Raw genomic sequence first — 11,635 nt, 5'->3', positions numbered from 1 at the left:
CAGGTCAGACCCACAACTGGTACATCTCTGGTGATCTCAAGTCTCTGAGAAACTACAAGTAATTCTTCCTCACAGTGATTAAGGAATCTTGTCTAAAAACACCACCTGCCCCGACCGACCCCCAAGCAAGAAGAGGAGGAGGACAGTGCAGTAAAAAAAAGGGAAGGGGAAGCAATATTTATTGAGTGCTTCCCATATGTAAAGCATTTATGGAGATTATGCTATACTGCATTTTTTGATATTTCAAAGAGCCTTTATTTTTATTTTTACCTATAAAATATATATTTTTGATTTTTCTTAGTGAATTTGGCAGTCCCTTCCCTTCCTCTTCCTCTTTCTCTTTCACTCTTTTTTTTTTTTAAATTTTGAGATAGGTTCTTACTCTGTTACCCTTGCTGGAGTGCAGTGGCATCATCATGACTCACTGTAACCTCGAACTCCTGGCTTCAAGTCATTTTCCTACCTCAGCCTCCTGCGTAACTGGGACTATAAGCATAAGCAACCATGCCTGGCTAATTTTTTAATTTCTCTGTAGAGATGGGGGTCTTGCTTTGTTCCCTGTGTTGGTCCTGAACTCCTGACTTCAAGAAATCCTCCTACCTCTGCCTCCCAAAATGCTGGCATTACAGGTGTGAGCCATCACACCTGGCCGGAGTCTCCAATTTCTATTATTCTACTCTTACACAGCATTTTGTTAACAAAAGTGGAACATTCTGGTGAGAAAAGCAGGCAATATTTAATGTCAGGTAGACAAGTGAAGAAGAAAATAAAGTAGGGTAAGGGAGTAAAAGTGACTGTTTTGGAGAATATGGTCAAGGCAGGCTTCTTCGGCAAGGTGACATCTGAGCAGAGACATGAAGTCCTGAGACTGTGAGTCACACCAATATCTAAAAGACATTCGAGACAGAGTAGCCAGCAAATCCCCTGATGTGCTCACCGGGGCAGTTGTGATTGAGAAACTGCAAGAAGGCAAATCTCATTGGATGGACATGATGGAAGAAGAGGGTGACAGGAGACAGGATGGAGAGGTACCCAAGAGCCAAGTCATACAGGACATTGTAGGCAGTATTGTCCTTAGGTCAGAGCAAGAACTTCAGAAAGTCCTAATCACAGAAAGCATACATTTATTAACAAACACACGGGCCTCTGTTATTTGTGATTCAGAGCTCAGTGTTAACACTGAGCAACCCATAATCCTAAACATCTGTTCTTGTGACTAACAGTGTTCAGGCCCCAGAGGAACATTTCTCCACATCTCTTGCCCTGTGTCCTCAAAACAAAAGGCCACTGCATCTAAAGGCTGTCAAGGTTTGACTGAGGGCTGTGCTGTTGCCGACCCTGGAAACTAACACAGCTTCAGAATGTGGGAAGGATTTGAGTGGATGAAGTATTTAGGTAAAAGGAAAGATAAGTAATTTGATAATTCTTCTCAGATATCAAAAAAATTTTGCATAATAAAGTGTTAGTTTCTAGTGGAGTCAATCATCCATTTTCTTGCTTCTCTTCATCTTCCAAAAGGTGATTCTGAAAGTGCTTACGAATTCAGTTGCATATAGTGGCTGAGAAACATTTTAGTAAAAAATTGTCATTACTTCTAAATTTGTGTTATGTATTTTTATTTATGTCTAGTGGTAAAAAGTATTAAGTATGGTACCGAGTCTTTATATTGGCAACTAGATGTTCTTTCAAACTAGAATTATGAGTAGTTTTATTTTTATAAAAATAGTTTAATGTGTTTTAATTAGATTTTTAAAAAGTAAAGACATTTCAGCTTTATTTAAATAATTTGATTTAAAATATTGGCATTCATTAATATAACTAGCCTTTTGTTTTAATTTTAATACATAAAATTAATATTTTAGAATAAAACAGCATTTTTACAAACAGGAAAAATAATTTTAAGTGTTTTGATTTTGTACAGTTATATTAGAATTTTTGATAAAAATTAATTTTAATATTGAGTAATTTGAATATAGTTAACTTTTAGTCTTTTGGATGATTATTGTCAAAAGAACAAATTATGTGAAAGTCTTACTTATAACATATTTATTTTGCTAAAATAAATTTGGATGAATGATAATTTGCATTACCTACATATTTAATCATTTATCCAAGCTTTGCTAGCCCATCAACAAAACACACAAACATGCATAATAATAATTATTAAATGGAAAAATCGGATATTTTGCCAACTTTCAGGCATTTAAAACCATAGATTTATACTTTTTGTCATATAAGAGCCATGGATTCACATGTATTTGTAGGCTTCACCATTTTGTATATTTATCAAGTGGATAAACAGAAAATATTTTTTAAAGTTTTTTTTTTTGTTGTTTAAAACTTAAACAAATTTAGTACATGGAGCTTAATTTGAACTCTTGTTCCAAACTTTGTAAAGGTTGGTAGAGGCCAGCCAGTAGGCTATGGCTAAAACTGGGTTTTGTTCTGTGTAGTGGAGAGCCACTGGGGGCTTTTGACAGGGAAAAGCAATGGCCCTGCTGATGTTCTGAAGGGGGCTGTGCTGGCTGCTGCGGAGACAGTGGATGTTACTAGGGAGCAAGGACACTGGCTAGCAGGCTATTGCAGTGGTCCAGGCAGGTTCGAGGGCTAGAGTGGTGGAGGTAGAATAGGTGAGAAGTGAGTTGGAGCTAGTTTTTGAAGGTAGAGACAAGAAGACTTGCTTATGGATTGGTGTGGAATGTAAGAACGAAGATTCAAGAATGACTTCGAAGTCTTAAGCCCCTGGCAAGGGATGGTGTTATTTACTTCTTACTTCTTGGGATTCTTATGAGGATTACTGAACTGAAATGATATATGTAAAATGTCTAGTATGTTGCCTGGTACATAATAGTGGCTCAATAAATGGTCGCTGTGAACATTTCATTATCTTCTCATTTGTTCATCTCTAGAGCCATGCAAGATACTGACATTATAATTTTCTTTTCCCTAGAAATGAAATTAGCAAGGGAGTTGAACATCTTTGTCAAGGTTAAAAAACTAACAAATTGTAAAAGCAAGCTTAGAACTAGAGATTTCCCCATGAGAGACGCATGCAGAGAGCCTTCGGGGGCAGCTAAACCAGGGCAGGAGTTGGTGTTTGCCAAGTGTGGTTTGGGAACCTGGAATTTAAACTTCAGTGTCCTGTAGGTATGTTTTTTAAGAGGAACAGGTAAAAATACCTCTTCATGGAGTCAGGGGTCAGGATTATGAGTTCCCTGGAGGACTGAATCAGCGATGAGACTCAGTCATCAAGACATTAGGAGGCTTTTTCTCAGAGTCAGCTCACATAACTGCCGTGTCCTTCCTGTGCCTGTTAGTTTCAGTGAGTTACAGCCAGGGTATTTAACAGCAGGCGCATCCAATATCTATTAAGTATCATATTTCAGGCATCATTCTAGGTTTTTATATGTATTATTTTTCCTTTAATTCTTACAATAGCCCTGTGAAGTAAGTAGTATAGTGATCTCTAGTTTACAAGAGAGGAGACTGAGCCACACTCTGGTTAATTAACTTGCCCAAGGTTATGTATCCAATAAGTGGTAGAGCCAGGGTTCAAGCCCAACCATCAGATCTTACCCACCCTCAAATTAAACCATTTCGTTGTAAAGATTTTAAAACCAAAGCTCAGATAAGTCAAACACCTTGCCTAAGATCACACAGCTAGTTGATGGCAGGACCCTGAACCCTGAACCCCAGCCCAAGTCTCTTCCGCTGGCCCAGGCTAAAAGGATCTTTTGCTTGCCTTTTGGAGGCTTTGACCTGTTTAGGGAATGGGCCCCAAATCTGGGCACAGTGCCTGATTTTTGTCTAGGTGGTTTTGAAATTATGGTTTCTTTTATCTTTTTCAATCTTATTTTATGAACCTGGTGGGGAGAACTTGTTCACAGTTCTCTGCTTGGTTTCCCTGTGTAATCAACAGCAGACTGTTGCAAACAAGTCAGTTCCAAAAGTTCTCTTACACATTAGAACTGCAAGAAATTTTGATGCAGTTAGGACAGCCCTCCCCCTTTCCTCCTTCTCACTATAAAACTAAAAGAGAAAGAGGTTACCAGCATGAATAAAACAGAGTAAGTCCATTTCTAATTTGCATCTCTTTAAAACTCACTCCTCAAATGAAAGACAACTCAGTCATGACCCTTTAGGCTTAAGGAACTCAACTGCTTAGAGGACAGGAGGGAGGAGGCAGAAAGGTGACTCAGAAGGAGTAGGGCTTGGCTGGGAGGGAATAGAGAAGTCAAACCTCTAATGGACATGGTCTCTAACCTGCAGTGAATTTTCAATTTCCCTGTCCCTCCCACCCTCCCTCCCTCCCTCCCTCCCTCCCTTCCTTCCTTCCTTCCTTCCTTTCTCTCTCTCTCTTTCGCTTGCTTGCTTGCTTGCTTTCTCTTCCTTCCTTCCTTCCTTCCTTCCTTCCTTCCTTCCTTCCTTCCTTCCTTTCCTTTCCTTTCCTTTCCTTTCCTTTCCTTTCCTTTCCTTTCTTTTCTCTCTTTTTCTCTTTTTCTCTCTTTCTCTCTCTCTCTCTCTCTTTCTCTTTTTCTCTCTTTCTTTCTTTGACGGAGTCTCACCCTGTTGCCAGACTGGAGTGCAGTGCCGCGATCTCGGCTCACCGCAACCTCTGCCTCCCAGGTTCAACTGATTCCCCTGCCTCAGCCTCCTGAGTAGCTGGGACTACAGGCTTATGCCACCATGCCTGGCTAATTTTTTCTTTTTGTATTTTTAGTAGAGACAGGGTTTCACCATATTGGCCAAGATCGTCTCACTCTCCTGACCTCGTGATCTGCCTGCCTCAGCATCCCAAAGTGCTGGAATTACAGGCATGAGCCACCGTGCCCTGCTGCCTTTGTTTCTTAACATGCAAAGGGCCATTGAGTTATTTCCTAAATATTATTCCTAAGTAATTCAATTGATTGTTTAGAAGACAAACAACACTTGATTCCCCATACCCAAGCTGCCATAGGTTTTTACTGAGCTTTCCTGCCATGTTTTGCTTTAACGAGTGGTGAGATTGAAGAAGCTAATATTTAGTATAAACTCATTTATTTCTGTAAAATACTTTCATTTGTTTTTAGATTTCCAGAACAACCAAAGAGGATTACAAACAAAAGATCGAAGTTTCAGTTAGGAGAATAAACTTCCCTAATTAGAGTTTCTGAGAGATAAGAGGAAACATGTCTTTTCCTCTTTGCAATGTCTGTCCAAAAGGTTCACTCTTGTGGCTTTGCCCTCAACAAGCCAGGCTGAGATGGTGTTATGTCATGTTAGGTAAATGGCAGGCCTTGTCCAAGTAGAAATTTAATTTTAAATAAAAATGCTAGAGCTTCAAATTTGCTATCTACAGCCCCAGTGGATGTGATTGCATGCTGGGGACATAAGATGGGGCTAAAAACTCTCCAAAGTCACTCTTCTAGGTGTCTAAACTCACTAAGATCACAGCAGGCACCACAGACGTCACACCTGGAATCTGGAATGAGCATTATAAAATTGGCAAGGCTGAAAAGGCATTAGTAAACATTATTAAGAATTCCTTGCAGGCAATTAGACTCCTACAATATCTCTGGAGAGGGTGTTTTTTTTTTTTTTTCTTTTCTTCCTTTTTTTTTTTTTTTGCGTCTTTATTTCTATCTTGCTAATGAGAGAGTAATGAGGCATATACTTGTTACCTAGAAGGAATATCTCGGCAAAGCTCTAGTGAACTTAAAAACAGTATTTACCAACTGATTATTGTTTGCATTCATTATAAATTTTAAATTAGAAGGAATTGTAATAAAGAGAGCCAGGAAACGAGCTGTTCCTCACTCAGAGGTTTCATGGTCCCTTAAATGGTGATATGCTGAGATTTCTGCCACTGACATACTGGCAATGGCAGGGGCCTCTTGAGAGAATATGTTTCACAGCTCTGGGCTTGTTTCTTTTCCTTGTTTGTTTTATAAAATGCGATTGGCCTAACCCACATGCAAGACAATGATAGCTCGTATGTAGGGTCAAAAGATCTGTTCTGTATGGAAAACATATAAGACTTTTTGCATCCTCTTCACTAACTCACACCACTCCATCCCTTCCTGTTTTTTACATATTCATGTCTTTCCTGAGCTCCCTTCTCCAAAAGAGGGAGAACATTTGTGGGCAGTTGACCTTGACTGAGACTGTCCCCTGTCTTCAGGATATAGGTTTTCTACCTACCTGCAGAGACAGGACAACAAACATGCCTTCCCAGCAATGTGGCCCCATCACAGAAACTCCATCATGAACCCAGGTGCCCTTTAGCAGGGCTAGGAAAAGATAAATTTCATTTCTTCTATTCTCTTCCCTTTAATTTCCCATATTTTTTTTCCTTTGGCTGTGACAGAAAAACTGGAGAAGTGCAGGCCTGCCATCCATGATCACTTTCCCTTACTCCTTGGCCTGCTTTGTATGGTTTTATTATTCTTATTTTGTTTTGGTTTCGCATCTGGGTGTTCCTCTCATCTACCTGTGGAGGCCAGTCTGTGTTCTCCCAGTAATTTCAGTATTCTCACTTTTGGGGCAGGCAGACAGATGACCACGGCTGCGTGGGGAGTGGAAGACCATAGGGAGGGTGGGCACCTGTTCTGTTTGGCCTGGGGGCTCCGGTTTACAGGTGTTGCAATGATTAGTGTGCTCCTTTTGACTCTCACGTGGGCTCCGGTTTGGATGATAAATTATATGAGCTTCCTAGTCCAGTGGTCTCACTGTGTGGCCTCCGAACCAGGAGCACCAGCATCACCTGGGGATTTGTTAGCCTCGGGCTTCCTCCCAGACCCACTGAATCTGAAACTCTCGGGGTGGGGCCATCCATTTGTGTTTTAACAAGCTCTCCAGGTTATTCTGATGTACGCTACAGTCTGAAAACCCATTGACTTAGCCAGGCACTTGGCTAAATAGTTTACTTGCATTATTTCATGTGATACTTGTGACAACTAAAGAAACTGAGGCTTAGAGAGGTTAAAAAATATTGATGAAGCAGGGGTTTTAATCGAGGAGGTCAGACTTCAGAATACCTGCTCAAGTGTTAATTGAATGGAAACAAACTCTCTTAAATGCTGTAGATCATTTCTCTAACATGAGTGGATTTATTCAAATGCTTTCTACTCCGGAGGGAATGTACTGATGGGCAGGAGTACTGAAAGAGGCACATGAGTCTAGAATGGGAAACATTGGCTTCTCAGTATTGGGTCTCTCTAGCCAGAAAGCAGATGAGGCCTAGTGAATGAAAAAAAAAAAAAAAATCTCTATCCTGACTTCCCCTTTATGCCGAAGATCAACTTGCATTCAGTCCCCATCTTTGAGGTGTACTAAGGTAACTTCCCATTCTGTAATCTCTGACCATGGCTGTGTGTGAATGTGCATGGGTTGGTGATGAGGGAACAGTTGTTTTGTAGGACATTAAATCAAGTTGCCAGGTGCCACAAAGTGTGGGCACAGACAACCTGCTCTGCATGTGGTCCTCCGGTAGGAATGTGCCTGACCTGGGAGTCAGGAATCTGTCGGTGATTACGGGAGAATCTGGTGAATCAGGAAAATTTGTAAAGCTTTCATTCTTTTCAGAGAATAAAGAAAACAAAATCTCTCTTATTGTAGAATATAGCATATCTGTTAAGAGCATAAGTTTTAGAAGACACACATAAGATCTCATTTAAATCTCTTAGCTCATGTGATCTTGGGCACATTTCTAACCTCAGTTCTACCATTCGTTAAATTGAGATGACATTTTTATATATCTTACAGAGAATTAAATTAGATAATTTAATGAAAGTAAGATGCTTAGGAATATAGTAAATGCTCAAATAGGTGGCTGTTTTCTTTGAATCCAAGAGAAGGTTCTTGCTAATGATACAAGAATATGACAAGAAAGACTATTTCAAGCTTTAAAGGAGTACATATGGGACTAATTTGAAGGGCAATAAGAATCACTGGGAGGCAAATAGAGGCAAATGAGAGAGCCATAGGATTCTAGGGGGTAGGGGGAGAAGGTGCCTTCTAAAGAATTTCTATCAGCAAGGCAGAACAATCACTCCTGGGTCTAGTACAGAAGTGACCTTAGATCATTTCCATGTATGAAAGGAACAAGGGCTGAGAGGTTCAAGGCATATTGCAGAGGTATGGGGGCTAGCCTAGGAGGTAGACAATAGGGAGTCTGAATTTCAGGTGAATGCATCCAGGGAGAATATAAAGTAAACCAGACAGAAGCAGAAATGAATGCAACACACACACACCCACACAGAGAAATAAGATTTCACATTTGTATGATTCATTATGGTTTCTTAAGTACTTTCACATTCATTACCATTCTGTAGAAATGGACAAGCTTTGAGTAATCAGCTGGGTGAATAGAACCCTGTTAGGCCTAAGAGGCAGCCACAAGTTTTAGGAACTAAGAGATCCTTAAGAACAAAGAGCAAGTAAGGAAGGCAGGGGACCAGCTGTGAAAAAACTAGCATCTACAGGGTTAATTGGAATCAAATTAGTAATTTTGCCTCAGTTTCCTCATCTGCTAAGTGGGAATAATTATGATGTCTGGCTCAGCAGGTTGTCATTATGATTGGATGATACAGTGAATGCCAGGTGTTTAATGTTAAGTAAGTGCTTATGTAGTTATGAGCTGGTCAATGGTGAGGAATGTCTGGGGTGCTCAGTGAGAGAGGCACCTGGAAACAGTTTCTGAGAACAATGAGAGGAGAAAGTGGGGAAGGAAGGTGAATGAAAATGAATTGTTCTGCTTGGTATTTTTGGCCTAATTTTGGAATCAGCAAAGCTAGAAACAGGACTCCTTGTCCTGTGTTTTTTTTCTCTTATATCAGACCCACTCTTTAATTACTGAGCCTAAGTAAGAGACCTCTGTTTTCTCATAGACTGTGCCTGGCACAAAAGACATCTATCTGGGCTCTGCATCAGTGAATTCCTAACACAAGACACCATGTTCTTGGTATGTGATCGCAGGCTCCTGCAGAGGATTAAGCTGAAACATCCTATCCCTCTGGTTGAGAGAGAAGGAGCTGTTTCTGCACATTTTCTAAAGAAGTTGGCAGTACTTTTTGGAAATATTGCTGAGTGGCCAAAGCTTTGGCCAGGTCTGGGAGCTCTCTCTGAACAGTACTCTTGGGAAATGAACTTGTTCGTTATTTTAGGCCTTACCAGATTTCTGGTAAGGTATCCTTGTCCCTTAGTTAGGGGACAGCACTCATTGGCAGTGTACTTAGCAACTTCTGATTGTGATCATCAGGGTCCCCAGGGTTACCCCCTTTATCCTTTCTACCTCTAGGACTCTCTTCCCTGAGATCAAATCTCAACTGTTGTCTTCCTAACTCACTGACTTCCCATCCATCCATCAACTCCATTCAACACTAATGTCTACTTCATATTATTAGACTTTGTGCCTGGTTCTGAATAACTCACACTCATGGTTTCCACTGCTAACCCATATGGACTTTCCAACTTCACTGATTCTTTAGTATCTTCCAACTCCTTTCAATTTAGTAGATTTCTGTATCTCATCCGCTTGGTCTTCTCTTATTTCATGGTTATCTAGGCTTATGGTCTAACACTGGCACCCTGAATTTTCAGGAGTGAGGCTTCTTGAAAAATGAATGAATTGCTGAATTTTGGAAATACGATTTTTTGTAGGGAAGGAAACAAGCAGCTTGGTTATCTAGTCCTGAGAATGCAGCCTGACAACCATGGCTTGATTGGTCTAGTCTTTGCTGCTGGCATGTACGGAAAGAAAGGAGACAGAAACTTCTTTCTTGTTGCACATTTCTAGGCTCCATTCTGTAGTCCCCACACTGTAACACCTTCCTCAAAGGGGCTTGTTTCCCATGTGAAGAAAGCAAGATAATCAACCAAGATACTGAAAACAACAGTCATTTCAACCAATCAATTGTTTTTGTTGACTGTAAAATAGGTGCTAAAGAATTTTCCTGTGACTCCCAAATAACCAGACTATGAGGGGCCAAGGAAGGAACTTGACCTCTTGGCATCCAAACCACCTTTTTTTTTTTTTTTGTAAGATGCCACCTTTATTTGTGTTCAGGAACCTGTGAATTCATAGGCAGAGATAAGGTCATTAACCACAGATTCTTACCTCATCCTCTAGTGCCCTATCTTAAAAAAAAATCCGAACTGTATGGTTACCACAAAGAGATGTCTAATTTTAGGAATCTCTTGATTTTGACACATGCCTCACAACGCCACTGATTCTTGGCAACATCCAGGCCTTCATGAAGAGAAAAGAACCTGACAATCCCAAGTCATTCAGTTGTATTCTGGTCACCATCTCTTGACAGGGCTTGGCCCCAAACCCCAGTGTGGCCTTGCCACCTGTTCCCTGGTTTTCCTGTTTCATTTGTGGTTCTCATAAAGATGGTAAGCAATTAGGCTGTTCATTTGTGGCACATGGTAGTGTAAAATTATGGAATTTAGGATTTTAATGAGTTCAGGTGCCATACAAAAGAACTCCCCCCGATTCCTGCCCCCACCCCGTCCATAAAATTATATGGCTTTAGAATTGGGTCTTTATGCAGCCTGGACTAAGCCATTTTATTTAAAGAAAAAAAAATTGACCAGGAAAAAAAAAGAACCAACACAATTATATGCAGATTTGTTCATAAATCAGGCACTGCAGCAGCTGTGCGGCACATGTTGGCGATCCAGAGTTTGCTGCTGGAACTTGAAAGATAAACATGAACCTGTTTCTACAGAGGAAAATCTGTTCACAGCGAGGAGCTGACCCTGTTTTTTAAACAAGGCTCATGGTGTGGCAGCCTGCTGTGCCCTGCTCCGTGTTGCTGTTTGGTGGTGAGGGTTACATAAAGAAGGAACCAAAGAATGAAAAGGGATTTGCCCAGAGTGCAAAGGAGTCAGCAACTGACCCCACACAATGGGCAGAGCCTGACTCTTCCACCCAACATTCTAGGACCGCATTAGCTAGGTCACTGGGACAGGCAGATTTTTCATATGTTTTTTCAGAGGTGAAAGATCTTTTGTCTTGGAGTCAAATTATGTAGAAAAAAAAGTATGCAATTTATTATAAAAGGGTAGTTTGAGACTTATGTCCTTTTAAATATATGCACGTGTCTCCGGAGTTCCTGCTAAGCCCTGTGCTTGCCCTAGGTGTGGAGAAGGGAAGGACAAACAGAGGGGATCCATCTGTTTCAGGATTCATTGCGAGGGTGATTGCTTTTGCTCTGGCCTCGTGCCAACAGTAACTCATTGTAAGGTCCAGCTGTTTCCTTGGCCCAGGTATTCCTTGGGGGATGGAATGTAGTGCAATATATTTCTTAGTTGGCTTTTTGTGGAAATGGCTACCCTTGGTCGACCTGCCTGTCTGCCTCAAATTGAAGAGGCCCTTTAAGTAAGGTGAGGGTTGCTTTGTGGCAATATGGTGGAGGCTGATACATCTGTGAGATCAGTTAATTAGCCAGGGCTCATGGTGATAGAAACTTCCTGAAGTAGACATGGCTAACCTCCTTTCTTCTTTTACTGAATAAAAGAAGAGAGTTTTGGAGAGAGTCTGATTATCTTCTTTTCCTGTTGCTTTCTTCTTGGAACTGAGCTATCCCAGTGCTCCATTGAGAAGAATTAATAGTAAGGAGAGCCCTTTAATGATTCACAGTTTATATGC

This window comes from Symphalangus syndactylus, chromosome 7 (genome assembly GCF_028878055.3).
Source record: "Symphalangus syndactylus isolate Jambi chromosome 7, NHGRI_mSymSyn1-v2.1_pri, whole genome shotgun sequence".
NCBI classification, from domain to species: domain Eukaryota; kingdom Metazoa; phylum Chordata; class Mammalia; order Primates; family Hylobatidae; genus Symphalangus; species Symphalangus syndactylus.
The sequence above is the reverse complement of the archived record's forward strand: the minus strand, read 5'-3'. Positions refer to the sequence as shown.